Raw genomic sequence first — 16316 nt, forward strand, 5'->3', positions numbered from 1 at the left:
TCGTCTCGGCAGCAAGTATTGTATACTAGAACTTTATTTGATGAAAAAGAAACAACATAGGGGTGTCTAGCGCAACTTTATTGTTCAGGAACAAACACTAATTAAGATATCATTAACTAGAAAGGTACAAATACTCCTTCCGCCGTACATAGTATGGCGCAAGGACTTTTAGATTGTTTCCCGTGTTTCAATAACAATACCGCAGTGGACACACGTTAAAGATAATCGAATCGAACATACTTACATATGTGTGGTGTGTGCTACTGGTGCTACTATGACCGTAATTATGGGCACGAGATGTGTTCCTGCCGAACTGCACGTACGGCATCAATCTCTTGTGGGGGGGGGGGGACTGCTGCGAACCTCGGACGAGCGCGGTCGACGTCTCTGGTAACCCCGGAGTATGAGAACTTGATCTTCACGTAAACATCGGCTCGCTCCGTCGACCCGCCGCTGCACTGGCTGCACGTCCGCTGAATCCCGCCGGGCTGGGGCGGCCACGCCCAGCCTGACGAGATCCACGGGGAACTTTTCATGCTTGCGTTTCGCTGGAAGGGCAGCCGCGGTTGTCACTGCCATGGCCCCGCCGACAACGCCGGAGGTCCCTGGTCCACAACCGGCTGTCGCCGAACCGCCCAAGCCACTCGGGCGATGAAAACATGCGCTTGTATGCTTGTATTTCGACGTGCACCAAGCATGCCTATTTTGGTCGTAATCCGGAACCGAAACCAATGTTCCCGCGATGCCTGGTTTCCATTCTCGACAAACATCCAAAATATTATAAACAAAGCGGAGCATTTTATTAATTACTATGATATTATATTACAACATTATTTTGTGCACTTTGTAGAATTTAGTGAATTTAGTATCACGAAAAGTTTAAACACTCATCAACGTGATCTGGCAACCATGGCAACGCTTTGAATATTTCTGAACTTTTCCGAATCGCTTGAGATTCGGCTACTTTTCCGAATATTTCCGAATCTTCAGATTTGGCTCCAGTCAACTTTCCTCGCCGGGGCCTGGACCTGGTGGTGTAGGGATGGGCGCATCCTGGTCCGGATGGGGATGACCGATGACGGTGGTCGCCCGATGACAGCCCCCCGGAAAGTTGATACTAATAAAAAAAAGGACTAAAAGTTGTTCGATCCCGCTGAACACATTGCGACGTTGGTTGGCTTTACAGTGACCAGTGTGGCCACGTTTATTATGAAACAAAACAACTCAACAGTGAGTTAAAAATCCCAAAATTAAACCCCATACTTTTGTTCCCAGTCTCCCAAAATCGAATCGAAGCCAAATCTGCAGAATCCCTCTCGGGGATCCTTTTGTAGCCTCGTAGGGGCCTCCTTTCCCCTCAGGCTCCAACCAATCCCTTCAAATTTCACCACTCCCACGTCGTACACTGTTCTCCAATGGTCAACAAGCTGTCAGCCTAGCACTTCCAACGGCCAAATCCAAATTCTTTCTAGAATCAACCCCTGCATTTTACGCAGACGGGCTGGCGCCAACAGCTAAATTATTACAACGGGTAAAAAGCGACAATTTGATACTAAGTGGCAAAAACCTCTATGTACAGGCACATTCGGCTAAAAGCTACAAGCCTCTCCAAGCGCGGGCTGTCCCGCTCCCGGTCCGAGCAGGCTTCCGAAACCCGAGACGCTTCTTAACGACCGCGGGGGGAACCGCTCCCGCGTCGCGGCCGCTCTGGCCCCGCCGACACAAACATAGAAAGCTAAAAAAAACAATGCCGACGCAACTCTGGAAAGATAAACTTTCCTAACAAAAATCACCTTAACTAATAAGCAGGATTTTTACAAACTTAACAGCTCCGAATCTCGATTCGGATAAAGATTCGTCCCATCACTAAATCTATGTATCATTATTCGCTGCGGCTGGGCTAAGCATTCTAAGCAGGGCAGCGGTCTGACTGTCCTTTCATCACAACTGTTCTGTCGCTGAGCTATCAGCACTTCGTCCGAGAGATCAATTCGTTTTCAGGCAAGACGCACGAGCAAACCTTTTCCTCAACGCTCGCTGATGTTTTGGCTTTCAAATCGAAGTATCTTTATTCGCTGGGCTAAGCATTATAAAAGGAAAAGCGCGGTCCTAATCTCCTCATCTCTGCAACTTTTCTGTCGCTGTGCTACCGGCATGCTACCGTTTGACAGACGAATTTCTTTTTCATGCGAGATGCACGAACAAACCTTTTTCGGAACGCTAATTGCTGTCTTAGCTTTCAAATCAAATCGTTTTTACCTGCTGGATTAAGCACTGATCAACTGAAAAGGGGCAGCGCTCCGGCTACGCCTCTCGACTCGACGGTCTCAAAAGCAGCGCAGCCATCTCGTTTGTTTACGTGACGTCATGGAGCGCGAAGAAGTCACTCGCGCTACGAGAAATTTTCGGTGCACGAAGAGCGCGCTCGAGTGTCGGTCTCCGGTGGCACTCCTGTCCGTTTAGTGAAAGGAGCATCTAACTCTCGCGCTCCGGAGCACGGACTCAGCGCGCCCGGTGGTGGATTCTAATCTGCACTCTGAGTGCGAATAATTTTGGATTCTTATCCGCACTCCGAGTGCGGTTTGTGCTGGATTCTTATCCGCACTCCGAGTGCGGATTGCGTGCGGAGGCGCGGACGCTCGTTAGCACGAAGCTGTTGAGTCTGTTGGATCTTATTTACCTGCACTCCGCGTGTGGCGCGATTTTGTCGCGGGAAACTATGAACACAGTGGTGTAGATGTTCTCAATTTTGTGTTGTGAATGACATCGGCTTTTATGCAGCCTCGACGAGTCAGTGGGAATATTGGCGGTTCTAGTTTCAGAATTAGATTAATTTCAAGCAAATATTTTTGCTTTTATTGAAAGAAATAACTAGCCTTGGGTGGTGCACTTGAGAGTAAACGGTGCTCATGCCTCGGGGATTGGACGCAGGTGATCAATGTGTATGTATGTGTTTGTGGCGGGGGGGTGGGACTTTTTTATTAATATTTTCACTGTGGCTAGCATTACGTCCAGTCGGAGCACTGAAACACGTATACCTAACCCCCCCGCCCTCCTCTCTCTCCCCCGTGAACCTGGGAAAGGCGGAGATTTGGACTTAACTTGGGTTACGTTGGACGTAACGCTAGACACTTCGTAATATTTTACCCACTCCAAAACTCGGGGGCATCCCACTCACATCAACCCCCCCCCCAAAAAAAAAAAGGTTCTGGCGATAATTTTTTTTTCTAGGGTTAAATATTTTTATTGACGAAAGAAAAAAAACTAGAGCAGTGCACAATTTTTTCCCTGTATTGTCTTGTGCTTAGATGCGGTGGCATAGGAAATGGGGGGGGGGGGGGGGGGGGGGGCAGGAAAATCAGTCATTTCCAGTAAACAATATTATTAAAAAAAGACCCTTCCCTTTCCTATGCCACTGCCCTCATCATCTCAACACAAGGCAATACACGTCTTCTGAACACTTTTAACACTACTAGATGGGGGAATGCCTGAAAAGTCCCTGGCCATTTGTTACTGTAGCTTTTCTTTTTTTTTTTTTTAAAAATGATTTGCGCGTTTGTGAGTAGACGACGATAGATGTGATGGCTGTTAAAAGTTGTGGCTTTCGGGCGCAGCGGCAGCGGAAGTTTGGGACATCTGTGTGTGTGTGTGCTTGAGGGGGGCGGCAATTGCGCCTTGAAAATTGTTTGCTCGCCGTCCGTTTCCACATTACTGACCCCACCAGCTAAGCACCACACAATGTTAATGCGCTAACTGTCGCAAAGCTTCCGGTTTTTTTTTTTTTGTTTTTTTTTTTGCAAATAATAATAATTTGTTTAACAGAAAGAAGAAAAAGAAAATACTGAAGGAAAAATAGGATTGCTTATTTCCTGCTTTCATGCCTTTTTACAGGTCCCCGGAGCGCGAGTACAGTTCAATCTTTACCCAAATGCGCCACTTAGCGCTAATCAATCTCGAAAAAAAAAAAAAAGAGAAAAAGAAAGGTGAATGTTTTGCATTTGCAGTAATGTTTTGAGGTGAGCTAGTCGGTGGTGTATAAAAAAACACAATTAAAACAGCGCAAACGAACACAAGGACAATTAGAAGAAGGGACACAGATACAGCGCTGACTCACGTCTTTTTATGTTGATGTGTTTTAAGAAGACGAAAAAGAGAGCAAGTCGTGAGTCAGCGCTGTGTCTCTGTGCCGTCTTCTACTTGTCTTTGTGCTCGTTTGCACTGTTTTAATTATATGTTTACGATTATGCATTTGTTTCAAATTGAACTAATTCCGAAACACAGGTCTTCCCCCAATTAAACACCGTGCAACTACTAATATTTCTGTGGAATCGGCGCTGCCAACATCAGTGATGTGATTGCTGCACCACTTGTGCCAAACTCTGCGCCAAGGGGCTAACTCTGCTACATCCTGCTACATTTCGCCAAAATATGCAGGGGTGGAAGCGCTGCGCCAATTGTGCCACCCTGCGCCAATTCACTTCCCGGCGCCAGCCTGCTCCAAAACGCCAATTTCAACTTTTTTTTTTAGTGTTTTCTCTAAATTTAGTGGAAAACGGTTGGTCACGGGCCACCATGAGGTGGGTACTTTTGCTTAGGTGTCACTGCGGGTGACTCGTACCAACTCGACTGGGGCTCCGAACCATGTCTAACCTCAGGGCGATTCGTCGATTTTAGTTAATCGAGAGTGCGATGTCGTTTTTTACTACAAAGAGTTTATATACGAACACATCGGTTTGGTTTCGGGCATAGTTGGTTGGCGCGGTTGGAGCGCGCATGCAGTTGCCCGTGGTCCCGATTTGCCGTGATCGTGGAAGATGGTGCCTCGGCACCGGTGGGCTACCTTGGCCATTAACATGAGCAGAAGTAAGTGGTCTTTACTAGCTTTATCTGTTATTTGGTAGCCTACCATATTTGGACGCTTAGCCGTGAAGAATCGCGAGCACAGGCACATCCGTTCTCGAGCTCATTTGTCTTGTCAAAACGAAACCAAAACCATCATTGTGTGCGCGAATGTGCACGCTGTCGTGTGTTGTCTACCGCCGTCAAACCACTGGCGAAAACAATACCCGCGATCTTAAGCGAGTTGGTTAATTGGCAGTGCTACACACTTTTTTGCTTCTTTCGTTTAGCGTGGAGGAGTGGGGGTTACATCAGAAATGCCGTACAACACTCCCGCGCTGCCGATTCCTGTCAAGAACGCACCTTAACTTGCTATAGCCACTCTACTCGTATAAGTTTCTGGTTTGGGGGGGGGGGGGGGGGGTTGGGTAGGGTAGAGAGAAGTTGGTGGGCTTTTTGTCACGTAAGAAGGCAGCCTGCCCCGCAGGGATCAGCGCCTGATCAGCTACATCTCATTTTCAGTCTCGTTCAAACTGTGTGGGGGACAGTGAGCGGACTGCGTGTAGAAGACAGCGCCAGCAGGAAGAAGAAAAAGGGACGCTCGTGGTAGGTGCGCGAGGACGAGAGTTCGAAGGGCCGTGAGGAACGAAAGAGGCGGTGCTGAACGAGCCCAGGCAAGACCCGGACCACAGGGCAACCGTGGCCTTCTACAGCATCGACGGCACAATTTGAGTATTTATAAAGTGTTTGTCTATGATAGCGCTCCTTGTGTGACTTCCTCGGAGCGAGTAGAACTAGGCCTGATCGGGAATTGACAGGCGACCCACATAACTGCCCCAGTTATGTGGGTCGCCTGTCAATTCCCGATCAGGCCTAGTTCTACTCGCTCCGAGGAAGTCACACAAGGAGCGCTATCATAGACAAACACTTTATAAATACTCAAATTGTGCCGTCGATGCTGTGGAAGGCCACGGTTGCCCTGTGGTCCAGGTCTTGCCTGGGCTCGTTCAGCACCGCCTCTTTCGTTCCTCACGGCCCTTCGAACTCTCGTCCTCGCGCACCTACCACGAGCGTCCCTTTTTCTTCTTCCTGCTGGCGCGCCGTCTTCTACACGCAGTCCGCTCACAGTCCCCCACAACTGTCTTCTCTTAAAGCACTTCTACTGAGTGCACAATAACTCATAAGCAAGGGTGAGGCAGTTAAGGACATGGACAAGGTGGGGAGTGGACACCTCCTGCTAAGAGATGTGAACTCTAAACTGCCCAAAGTACTCGAGCGCATAAAAGAAATTGACTCTGCCCTTCAAACTGTGAAAAAAAAGGTGAACTTCAGTTGTTTCTAAATTACACAGATTCAGCTTAGTCACAACCCTTTTTTTTTTAACATGGAGCCTGTGGGCTCTTCTAGTCAGTGTTTATGCTGCATATGTATTAGTGGCTGTGATATTTTTAAGACAATATATTTTTCCATCCAAAGTAATTAGATATAGCTTAGTATGTTAACTTGGGTGTAGGGATTACTGTATTTTATGAACAGGGATTAAGAACATTTGTATTTAATGAAAACAGGTCAGCAAGGACTGCTTTATTCTGAAACATGTTGTGGTACCTTAATTTTTTTTATGGAGACACGCAATGCACAGCATTTTATGGAGTACATAAGGTTGCGTTGCTCTTCTAGTCGATGCTTAAAGCTGCATATGTACGAGTGACTGTGGTAGTCTAAAGATATAAAATACACATTTTATTTTGCATCTGAATCCTTGTCAAATGTCAGTAGCCTTGTATTTTGTTACTAAACTTGATATAGCCCTATTGAAAAAGGCCAATATGAACTCGGCTTATTGGAAATATTGTATTCCAAAGAAGATGATGGAAACCAATAAAAACTTATTGTTATCCGATTAACCCAATACGCACGATGGGAATTCATATCGGAGCACAATATCCCGATATAGTATGCGGTTATTGGTATACAATAGGATATTGGAGCACAATATCCCGATATGACTTGCGGTTATTGGTATACAACACGATATCGGAGCACAATACCCCAATATACTACACGGTTATTGGAATAGAATACGACATCGCGTGCATATTGGTGACCGACATGGACATACTGTACGGCCACACGATATACAAATATTGGTCGTCGATCATGGGACCAAAGGAGAATACAATATGATATCGCGTGCATATATCTCAGAACGCGGGTACCAAGTTACCAACATACATTACGTTGGCATATCCACACGGCAATACGCGAAAAATATATTGGGTGTGGATACACACATAACATAAACGTTCTGCGTTGCGAACACATTAACATTGATCGACAGTGCAAGTATGTACAGCTGTTAGTACGGCACACAGTACACACAGCCTCGCGCGCTTGAAACTAGACAACCACCAAACCATTCAGAATAACTAGCCGGAACACCCGCCGCGACCTACCTTTTAATGAGAAAGCCCAATAACGACGTGCTCATTGGAGTGATCGTTTTCCAACAAATGTTTATTGCAGTTGTAATGCAACAAAAGTTGATCGCCTAACGATAAACCCAACGTACCGGGATACAATTCGATGTTGCAACACACCATCGCAATACAACAAGAAATTATCGGTGTTGGGACACGACCACCACATCGAATACGATATCAATACGAAGTTACCGACGATGAGAAATACAACATCATGACACGATATACTAGTTACCGGTGTTGGGACCGAAATCGAACGCTATACGTGACAATGTCGGTTCGCACGATAAAATAATGACGGTGAATAGGTTTGACAGGTCCCGTGCATGTAGTTGCTTCTTACGCACACATTTATCGATATTGATCCACCTTTCTGGGTAATCCTACGTGGTACACAAAATCCACGACGACATGCGAGCACATTTCACCCACCACTTTTCGTCGCCTGTTTCGCGAGATACACACACTGTCCAAAAAACGACGTGAAAAATACGTGCACTTGCGCCATCAAACGATACGTTACAGCCTCGTTTTTTGAGAAGACAGTTTCCATCGCCAACACGCGCGCACGCGCAAGCAGTTTGGGCCACAGTTTGGACTTCGAACTGTTCGAACTTCGAAGGGAGCGAGCCCGGCTGGCCCGGCGCGATGCCGGCGTCGCCGGCGTGCTGGCGAGCCGCCAAGACGAGCATGCGCAGTGCGCAGCGCGCAGCGGGCGGGCGTCGGTTGCGCCACTGTCACCACTATGTCTGTGTCAACGACTGTGTGTTGCGCGACCCGGCCAGCCTGGCCAGCCGGCGTGATTGGCGTTCGTCGCACTCGATGTCGTTCGATGTCGCTCGATGTCGTGGGCATCGAGCGAAACCTACACACTTTCAATTGCTTCGAAAGGTACGTATACACGACTCTATTACTTGCAGCATTGAGTGCTTTGGCGTACGCGGATCAAAGTAAACACCGAAGGACAGAAAGGATACGTGAAGTTTTTAAATCGAGGCCTTTTTGAACGCCTGTGTCCCCTGTTGAAAGCACCTAGCTGTGCTCTGTTGCAGGCGTCATTTCGACTGCGTGTGCTCCAATGTAACGTCAGTCACTGTTCACACTCGGCTAGCTTTGCCAGTTTGTTATCTCATGTACGAAATAGACATAGAAACCAGCGCCGCGTCTCTTTCGGATACTCAGCCTCCAGCCCCCTTCCTTCCGGCGTGCTTTCTGCCGCGCCCGTTCGGCTCATTGGATTCGCGGGCGCGTCAGGCTCATTCGAAGAGGCGTCTGAAGCTGACGAGTCGCCGAAGTGTACCGGAGCTTCTCTTTAGGAAAGCCGCAATCGACGCTCGGCGGCTCGGCTCTGAGCTCGTACTTTTCTCCTCCCGGGTATACCATGAGTGCCGATGAACGAATTTGAAAAAGCGCTAGCGAGTGACTTTGTGACGCCGCCCAACTGTCCTTCTATCAACGGCGCAGAGCAAATGATGTACAGAAAAAAAAAAAAAAAAAAAAAAGAAGACGCGTTTTTTTATATTTTGTTGGCCATGTTTCACCTCAACACAGAGTGAATCGCGGCTGTACGTCGGTTGACTCATTATTGTGCCTAGATTGTAACGGAACCTTTTTGGTGTGATCTTATTCTGATATCGTTATATCTCGCCTTTTTATCTTGGCTGCACACCTCTAGACGACATTCTACGCATTGCACTCCTCGTCGACATGTCGCTGGTGCTTGAGACTAATTGAAAGTCACTGTTTGCTCACTCCTTGGTGCACACATTTTATGTTCAACATCAGTTATCTGAAGGAGGCTCCATGAAACCCTGGAATTTGTTTAGAGGTACCTCTACATACTATGTTAGAGTGCTGTTTTGTGCGTTGTAGGTTCGCACAAAACCAAATTGCACCTTGTAATATACCCTTTGACTGTTTACTACAATTAAAGTTGCAATGAAACATTGGCCACGAGAGGTGACTCGGCCAACGTGGCCAACAAATTCCTCACATAGTTTTCTCCATGGGTCATTTTGGATGTTGACAAATTTTCTTGTGAATAATGAGTGTTATGCACATATGTTTCTTCTACTTTTCAGACAGGTACTTCAGTTAGATAAACCCCAGCAAAAGCAGCAAGAGAGTCTCGTAGGGTCACACCAAGGATAACGGCATTCCTGCTCGAGTCCCGGGTCTTCTCACCGAACTTCACTGAGCATAATGGTACATTCCCTTTCCTTAACTTTGTGGGAGCCAAGGGTGAAAGACGACGCAGAGGGCACGTGACAGGCGGTCGGCGGAGAAAGAAGTCACGAGCTGGCGCGAGACAGTGCGTGCTGAGCGAGGCTGGAGCTGGGCAGGAACATCGGAGCCGGGCTGCCTGGCTTGGAGCGGTCCACCAGCGAGGTTCAAACCGGACTGGTAGAAGCGGCGAGTCCTGGCCATCTAGCCTAGGCCACGACGATCCCGGGGTGGTTCCGCAGCGAGACTCGGGCAGTGATAGCCCGGGACAGCCAGCCTACGCAGCGCTGGCATGGGAAGGACGATCCGCAGGCCTGGACACTGACTCTGACTGTGAGCTCTGATCGACAGACGACAACAAGGGTCGGCGTGCCTGGACTGCTGGCTCTGAACGACGGGCAACCGTGAGGTAGTAAACTTATTCGCTGTCTTCTCGGTGCTGTATGTCACTCCCTGGGTGACGGGCGGAGCGCATACCGATTGGGCGGTGATTATTAGTAGCTAAGCGAACTCCATAAAGAAACCAGTATTAAAATGGCACATCCAACGTGAGGCTCATTCGGTATGCCTCTGCTTCTAGTCGTCCCCAGGGAGTCATACGGATTCGTTGAGCGGGTTGTTCACTAATGCTAACGATGCCCGTTGAGACAAATATGTTGGAATTTTGGCGACTTGTCTCACGGCAGACCTCAGCAGGTGTCTCCTCGAATCAAGTACCTAAAGGGCTTGAAGAACGAGGTTGAATACACGCTTTCTCGGGTACCCTAGAATAGTGGTTGGCAGGAGACTGGGAGCGCGGTTAAGATGTAAGAAAGTCGTCTCCAGAGGCAGAGGAGAGTCACGGCATGTTCGCTGGAAGGCAGGATAACGAGTGGCAGGAGGGGAAACAGCCAGGACTCATTGCAGATTTAGGATTTAGGCTTGGGGTGATGCGGTAGGCAAGTAAGCGCTTGTCGAGGCCTGGAGTGCAGATGGGTTTTTGACAGTGGGTGTTGGAAAGATTGCGGAAATGGCAGTTGACACCGGGAACACTGGCAGACGAGATTGTCAGCGGGTGTCGGGTAAACTGGCGGAAATTGCGGTTGGCACCTGGAACGCTGGCAGGCGAGTTAATGAGCACTATGATTTGTAACTGCTGGGCCAAGACGGCTAGTTTCTTCGCGTCAGTCCAACAGTCGACAAAAGGCGGAGGGACGACTCTCCCTTGAGGGGGGTCGTTCCAAGAAAGCTACGAATTGATTTAGATGATTCTTTCTCGACTTCACTCTGGCCGGTCGTGGCACTGACAGCAAGACTTTTAATAAGTTATGTCGCGTCACGGCCTGGCCGGGAATGCGGCGGTAGACATTTAGGTGGCTTGTAGCTGTCCAGCTTGCCTTGAGGTGTGAACGGTTGAAGCGGGCTTGCTCGCCGAGCGTGAACGGTGGAAGCAAGCCTAAGGCCCACTTCAGACGGGGCAATTTCCCCCAGCAACTTAACGTCGCAACACCAGCAACACAGGCCGCCTGCGTTCAGACGCTGCAACCAAATTGCTACGACTTGCCATCATCATCACGAAATTTGATTTTTCTTGCACTATATAGACGCACAACTACGTGCTAAAAACATGTTTTTATATCTTTGACTGGCATTAATACTCACTCATGTTTCTGAAAAAGTTTATTTCTAAAAACGATCCATTTGAAACCAGGACCAAGTCTTCAGCTGTCATCCTCACCACCACAGGGGTGTCACGTGAAAATATTGCGTCCCTGATTGGCTGCTGCCGCTTCAAACTTTTCCAGTTTGTTCGAGTTGCGTGTCTGTTTTAAGCCGAACCTGATCTCAGAAATTCGTGCTGATCTGGGAAAACCTAGGGAATTACCCGCCAGCAACCTCAAAATTGCTAGAAAAGTTGCCCCATCTGAAGCGGGTTCTAGGGAACTGAAATCAAGGGCAATGGAGCTCTGGGTTCAAACCCACCTGGAGACGTTTCTTTTCTTTTTGCCTTTTTTTTAGTATACAGTATATATATATTTATAAATAATACTTTTTTTTAAGTTTTAACGTATAGACGCATAATTTACACACTAATTCACATTCAGAAGTGCCTTTATTCACACACTGTGGCTCCCTAGTGCTTGCAATAGCTTCTTGCTAAGCTATTGCAAGCTCTGCAAAAGGAGGGGCATCTTCCCACCCTTTGCAGGCTGTAAAGCTGTGGCTTGCACAGCTCTAGCAGGTCGCACCTCGCACACTGGCTCCATCATCAAGCATAGGGGCTGCATGAGTCGCGCCACACCGTAAGGCTATATACGGTCGGGTCACAGCACCTGGGACCATTCGTCGCTGCATTCAGCTGTGGTATGGTGGCGTGGTCAGGGCATGAAGCAGGGGTACAACTTGGAAATGCTCATCTTCATCACATTTGAAGCACATTTTTTTATTACTTTTGTGTCGAGTTGTGAGCATTTTAAGGGTGAGGAAGCAAGCAGCAGCGAGAGCAAGAAAAAAAATTGAAACCCGCTCTTATTGAGAATTTATTACAAGCACTAGGAAGCCGTGGAGTATTCTTAAAACGCTTCTAAAGCTGAATTAGCGTATAAATTATGTGCTAGTGCCTCAAAAATAAAAAAACAAACAATTTAAGTATAATTAATAAGGATAAACATATACACCAGGAGGACTTCAACCAGAACAACACAGTCTGTAAATTTGAAATTTGACACCATAAACCGCTTGGCCACCACCCAATTTTATTTTTAGGTCGTTTATCGAGGTATATGAATTTCGTTTGCAGCTGTGGGCTGCAAGAGAGATAGCCTTATTTTCATTTACCGGTACTTTACTATTCCCACCAAATACGGCAAGTGACCAAGAATAGAACGTCATTTGTCGGCCGAGGCACTGTGCTTGCATCAAGGCAAACTAGCCTGGCTTGGTAGGCTTATATTTTGTTTCATCACCCGTTTAGGATTCTGTTGTCGCTCATCAAAAGAAAAAAAAACTAAGTCTGACTTATTCTGGTGTGCAGGTACCCTTGGCAGTAAACTCTGCTAAATGGGGCAAAATATATATTATACATTTTTTAGCAAATATGCATTGTTTTAGCAAAATGAGCTACACTATTTGACTAAGGTGAAACAGAACGAGCCTTTCCACCTGGGTCTGTTTCCATCTTTCGCAGACACTATTTCCTGGTTTTTGTGGTTTGTATCAGACTTTTGTGTCTCTGACCGGCCAAAGCATCTGTGTTAGACTCAGACTGGTTTCTTTAGGATATGTGCAGGTATTCTTCGCAGCAAATGGCTGCCAATCATGAACACGAGTTTGTTCTCGGCCACCAAGAGCAAGTATTTTCAAGGTGAGCTATTGCCTGCCTATATTTTATTTATTTATTTATTTGGTGATACTGCCAGCATTCTGTGGAACGCCCAGGCAGGAGGTGTACAAAAACAATATTCAAAGACAAGCGGAAGTAGTACAAACAAGCAGACAGCGCCACTGCTCAACAAAGTGCGAGAGTAGTGCTTCAATAAAAGCATCTAATGATCTCAAATCAAAACACTTTCAAGAAGCTTATTCCACTCACACGTGGTTCTAGGAAAAAAGGATGCTTTGAACAAAGTGGTTCCACAAAATGGTTCGACAAGTGTTAATTGGTGTTTGCCTCTCATGGGCCTTGTTTCGTTAAATGAAGTGTAATCACAGAGACGCAGTCGCAAATTACCCTATATCATATTATAAAGAAACTTCAGCCGTCCGTTTTTCTCTGGGTTGCCAAATCACTCAATCCCGATCTTGGGTACAAATCTGAAACTGATGACATAAAACCATAATGGTTGTACACAAACTGCAATGGTTTTTTTTTTTTTTTGCACAGTCTGTAACATATCGATTGACAGCTTTGTATGAGGGTCCCATACAATACATGCATATTCTAGCATTGGTCTTATGATGGTTTTATAAGCAGTCAGTTTAGTTTCAGGTGAACACAGGTTAATATTTCGTCTTAAAAACCAGAGCTTCCGCATTGCTTTACGAGCTATAAACTCAATATGTGCACTTCATGACAAATCAGAGGTAATTAAAGCTCTGAGGTATTGATATTGGTTAGCAGTATCGAGTGGTACTCATTTGATAGAATATGTAAAAAAACAAAGGGTTGTTCTTCCGCGTCAAGGCCATTTGAACACGCCTTTTAGAGTTTAGAACCATATTCCATTTTATGCACAATGCATGAACCAAAGATAGACATTAATTTAATTCTTCTTGATCAGACGGGTTGTTTACCTTGGCAAATAAAACACAATCGTCAGCAAAAAATCGGCTTTGTACATTGGGGTGGTGTATCTTTGAATCGTTAATAAAAATTAAAAACAAAAGTGGCCCAAGGACCGAGCCCAGGGGCTCGCCCGAGAAAACGGGTGACTCGGGGGGGAAAAAACGGTCAACACTAACACACTGCGTTTAGTGTTTCATTCTCCTTGGATGCCATTTCCTATGTGTAGTGGTCTTGCATTAGTATTTTTTGTCTCCCTTCTGCAAAAACACCCAAGTTTAATTAAGACCGGGTTCTTTCTTATACATGCAGGTCTTGGTGGCAAGCACCAGCCAATCAAGGCCAGAAGTTTGCTCTTTGCCGCTCATCGCAAGTGTTTTCAAGGTGAGTGATTGATGCCTATCTGGGTTGTGTGTTTTATTCCTCAGACACTCTATTTCCGGTCTTTATAGTGGTCTTGTGTCAGGCTTTTGTGTCTCTGTCCGGCCAAAGCATCTGTATTAGACTAAGACTGGGTTCTTTAGGACATGTGCAGGTATCCTTCACAGCAAATGGCTGCCAATCAGAAACACGAGTTTGTTCTCGGCCACCAAGAGCAAGTATTTTCAAGGCGAGCTATTGCCCGCCTATATCAGTGATGTGATGGCTGCGCCAATTGCGCCAAACTGCACCAAGGGGCTAACCCTGCTACATTTTGTCAAAATATGGGTAATCTGCGCCGAGCCTGCGCCAAAGGGCCAATTTTGGTCGCCTTTCAAAACCGAAACTAAACTAAGTACCGTAACTGAGCATGCATGAGCTAGGCGGCACAAACAACCGCCCGACACAAAATATCCTGCATCAATCGTCCATGGTTTTTTTTAATGGTCTTTTCCCGCCATGCCGTCTCTTCTTTCATGCTCTCGTCGTCTCGTAAGCAATAATCTCGTCTCGCGATTTTTTTTTTTTTTAACGATAGATGTTGGCGTGTGTGTGTGCTGCAACGCTAGCGTGCTGGGTACCAGCCATGACGTGGCGCTGTGAAACGAAACTATGTTTTGGCGCGGCGGGAGTTGCTTTTTGAGCTGAAGCTCTCGCTCCTGAAATCAATGGCCACACGACATTGCAGATATGGAGCTTCCTAAACTGAAACATAAGGACCGCCGCATGTTCATCAACATTCATGTTCTTGTTTAAAACATACGCTGCTACAAAAATCCCTCTCTAACTCAAAGACTGCTGTGTCGAAGTATTGATTACCTAGGTTTCTCTTGGTGGGCTTTCTTTCGAGAGGGACCCCGGTACGTGCAAAATGTGTTCTGAAGAAAAGTTGAAGTGAGCTAAAGCAAGGAAGGGAATGTCCGCACGCTGAACCCGCAGAGAACGCTTGTTTGTCTCGAGTTCAGTCGTTGCACAAAGCGACCCTGGCTCGCGATGTCTTGTATCAATGCGCTCAGGTTCTTTTTTTCTGTGTTTAGCTCGTACCTCGCCTGCCGGCCTTGCAAGCACGCGGCGCTGGACTCTTTTTTTGTCGCATGCTGGGCAGTTACATTTTGCATAGATTTTTGGCAACCAGTTGGGACGGAGCGGAGAGGCATGCTTTCGGTTTCGATTAAACAGCCATTTCGCTCGCGCGACAAAGCACATGCACCTGCAAGCCTGCCGGAGTTTCCCTCACGTGCATGCGAACCAACGATGCGAACATAATTGCACGACAGAGGCACCAGCCGGGACGCTTGCAATTTAGTGTTTTACATTTAATTACTTTTGACGAAAATCTGGCACGTCGGCAATCAGTAAAACGGTGGCAAGCGGTTTTTCGGAATTGCTTGGCAATGCCTACAGCACTGTACACTTGTGGGATGTCGCAATGTCTCTTTGGGGACATTAAAATTGGACATTCAATACTACCCTAAGCTAAAGCAAAGCTTGCTCCAGCTTTGCAGAATGTTTCGAAAACCAAAAAGAAATGTGTCATGTCATTGGCATTTCAGTTACATCTTGAAAGACTCCCAGGTGGCCAAACTTGACCATAATTGGTTTATTTCGGCGAGCAAGATTCCCTTCGCGTGTCCAGCATTTAAAACAAATATTTTTATTTTTATTAGAATATCTGCTTTAAAAGCTACTTTTGCTGCTCCAAAACACTGTTTTGGCTGCTCCGAAAGGTGCTCCAAAACGGCTTAGGCCAATCACATCACTGCTATATGAGTTTCAGCATTTGTCAAGGAGCGCAAAAATCAAAGCCCGGGGGTTGGCCATTGCAAAAATGTTGACTCGGAAGCGCATAGGGAGGAAGCTTTACAAAAGTATCCACCTGCCTCTACAAGTGAAACCGAAACTAAGAATGTGGGTTCCATTTGAAAAAAAAATTGTCAGCCCGAATTAACTCAAGGCGGCACGGAGCAAACAAGCCACGGTACTAGTAGGCTTGGTTCAGGCTTTTGTAGGGGTGGTCGATGACTCGGTGTTTTCTAAAAAGTTATCTTTTTCTAAAAGTGTGGTGGTCAAATATTCGGGGATGGGCATTG

General features: G+C 46.6%; 1 long non-coding RNA gene across 3 annotated transcripts in view; it reads left to right on the forward strand.

Annotated features, from left to right (window-relative positions):
• Positions 1-16316, forward strand: part of LOC115320649 — a 66890-nt gene that overhangs the window by 4005 nt on the left and 46569 nt on the right. Inside the window, exon 1 of one of the 3 annotated variants that reach the window (XR_005716065.2) lies at positions 9926-9954. The exons of the other annotated variants lie outside the window; for them this stretch is intronic. This is a non-coding gene — a long non-coding RNA (uncharacterized LOC115320649). Of the gene's footprint in view, positions 1-9925; positions 9955-16316 lie in introns of those variants that run through there. 3 annotated transcript variants of the gene reach the window in all.

This window comes from Ixodes scapularis, unplaced genomic scaffold (assembly GCF_016920785.2).
Source record: "Ixodes scapularis isolate PalLabHiFi unplaced genomic scaffold, ASM1692078v2 PGA_scaffold4__175_contigs__length_147842914, whole genome shotgun sequence".
In the NCBI taxonomy this organism is placed as follows: domain Eukaryota; kingdom Metazoa; phylum Arthropoda; class Arachnida; order Ixodida; family Ixodidae; genus Ixodes; species Ixodes scapularis.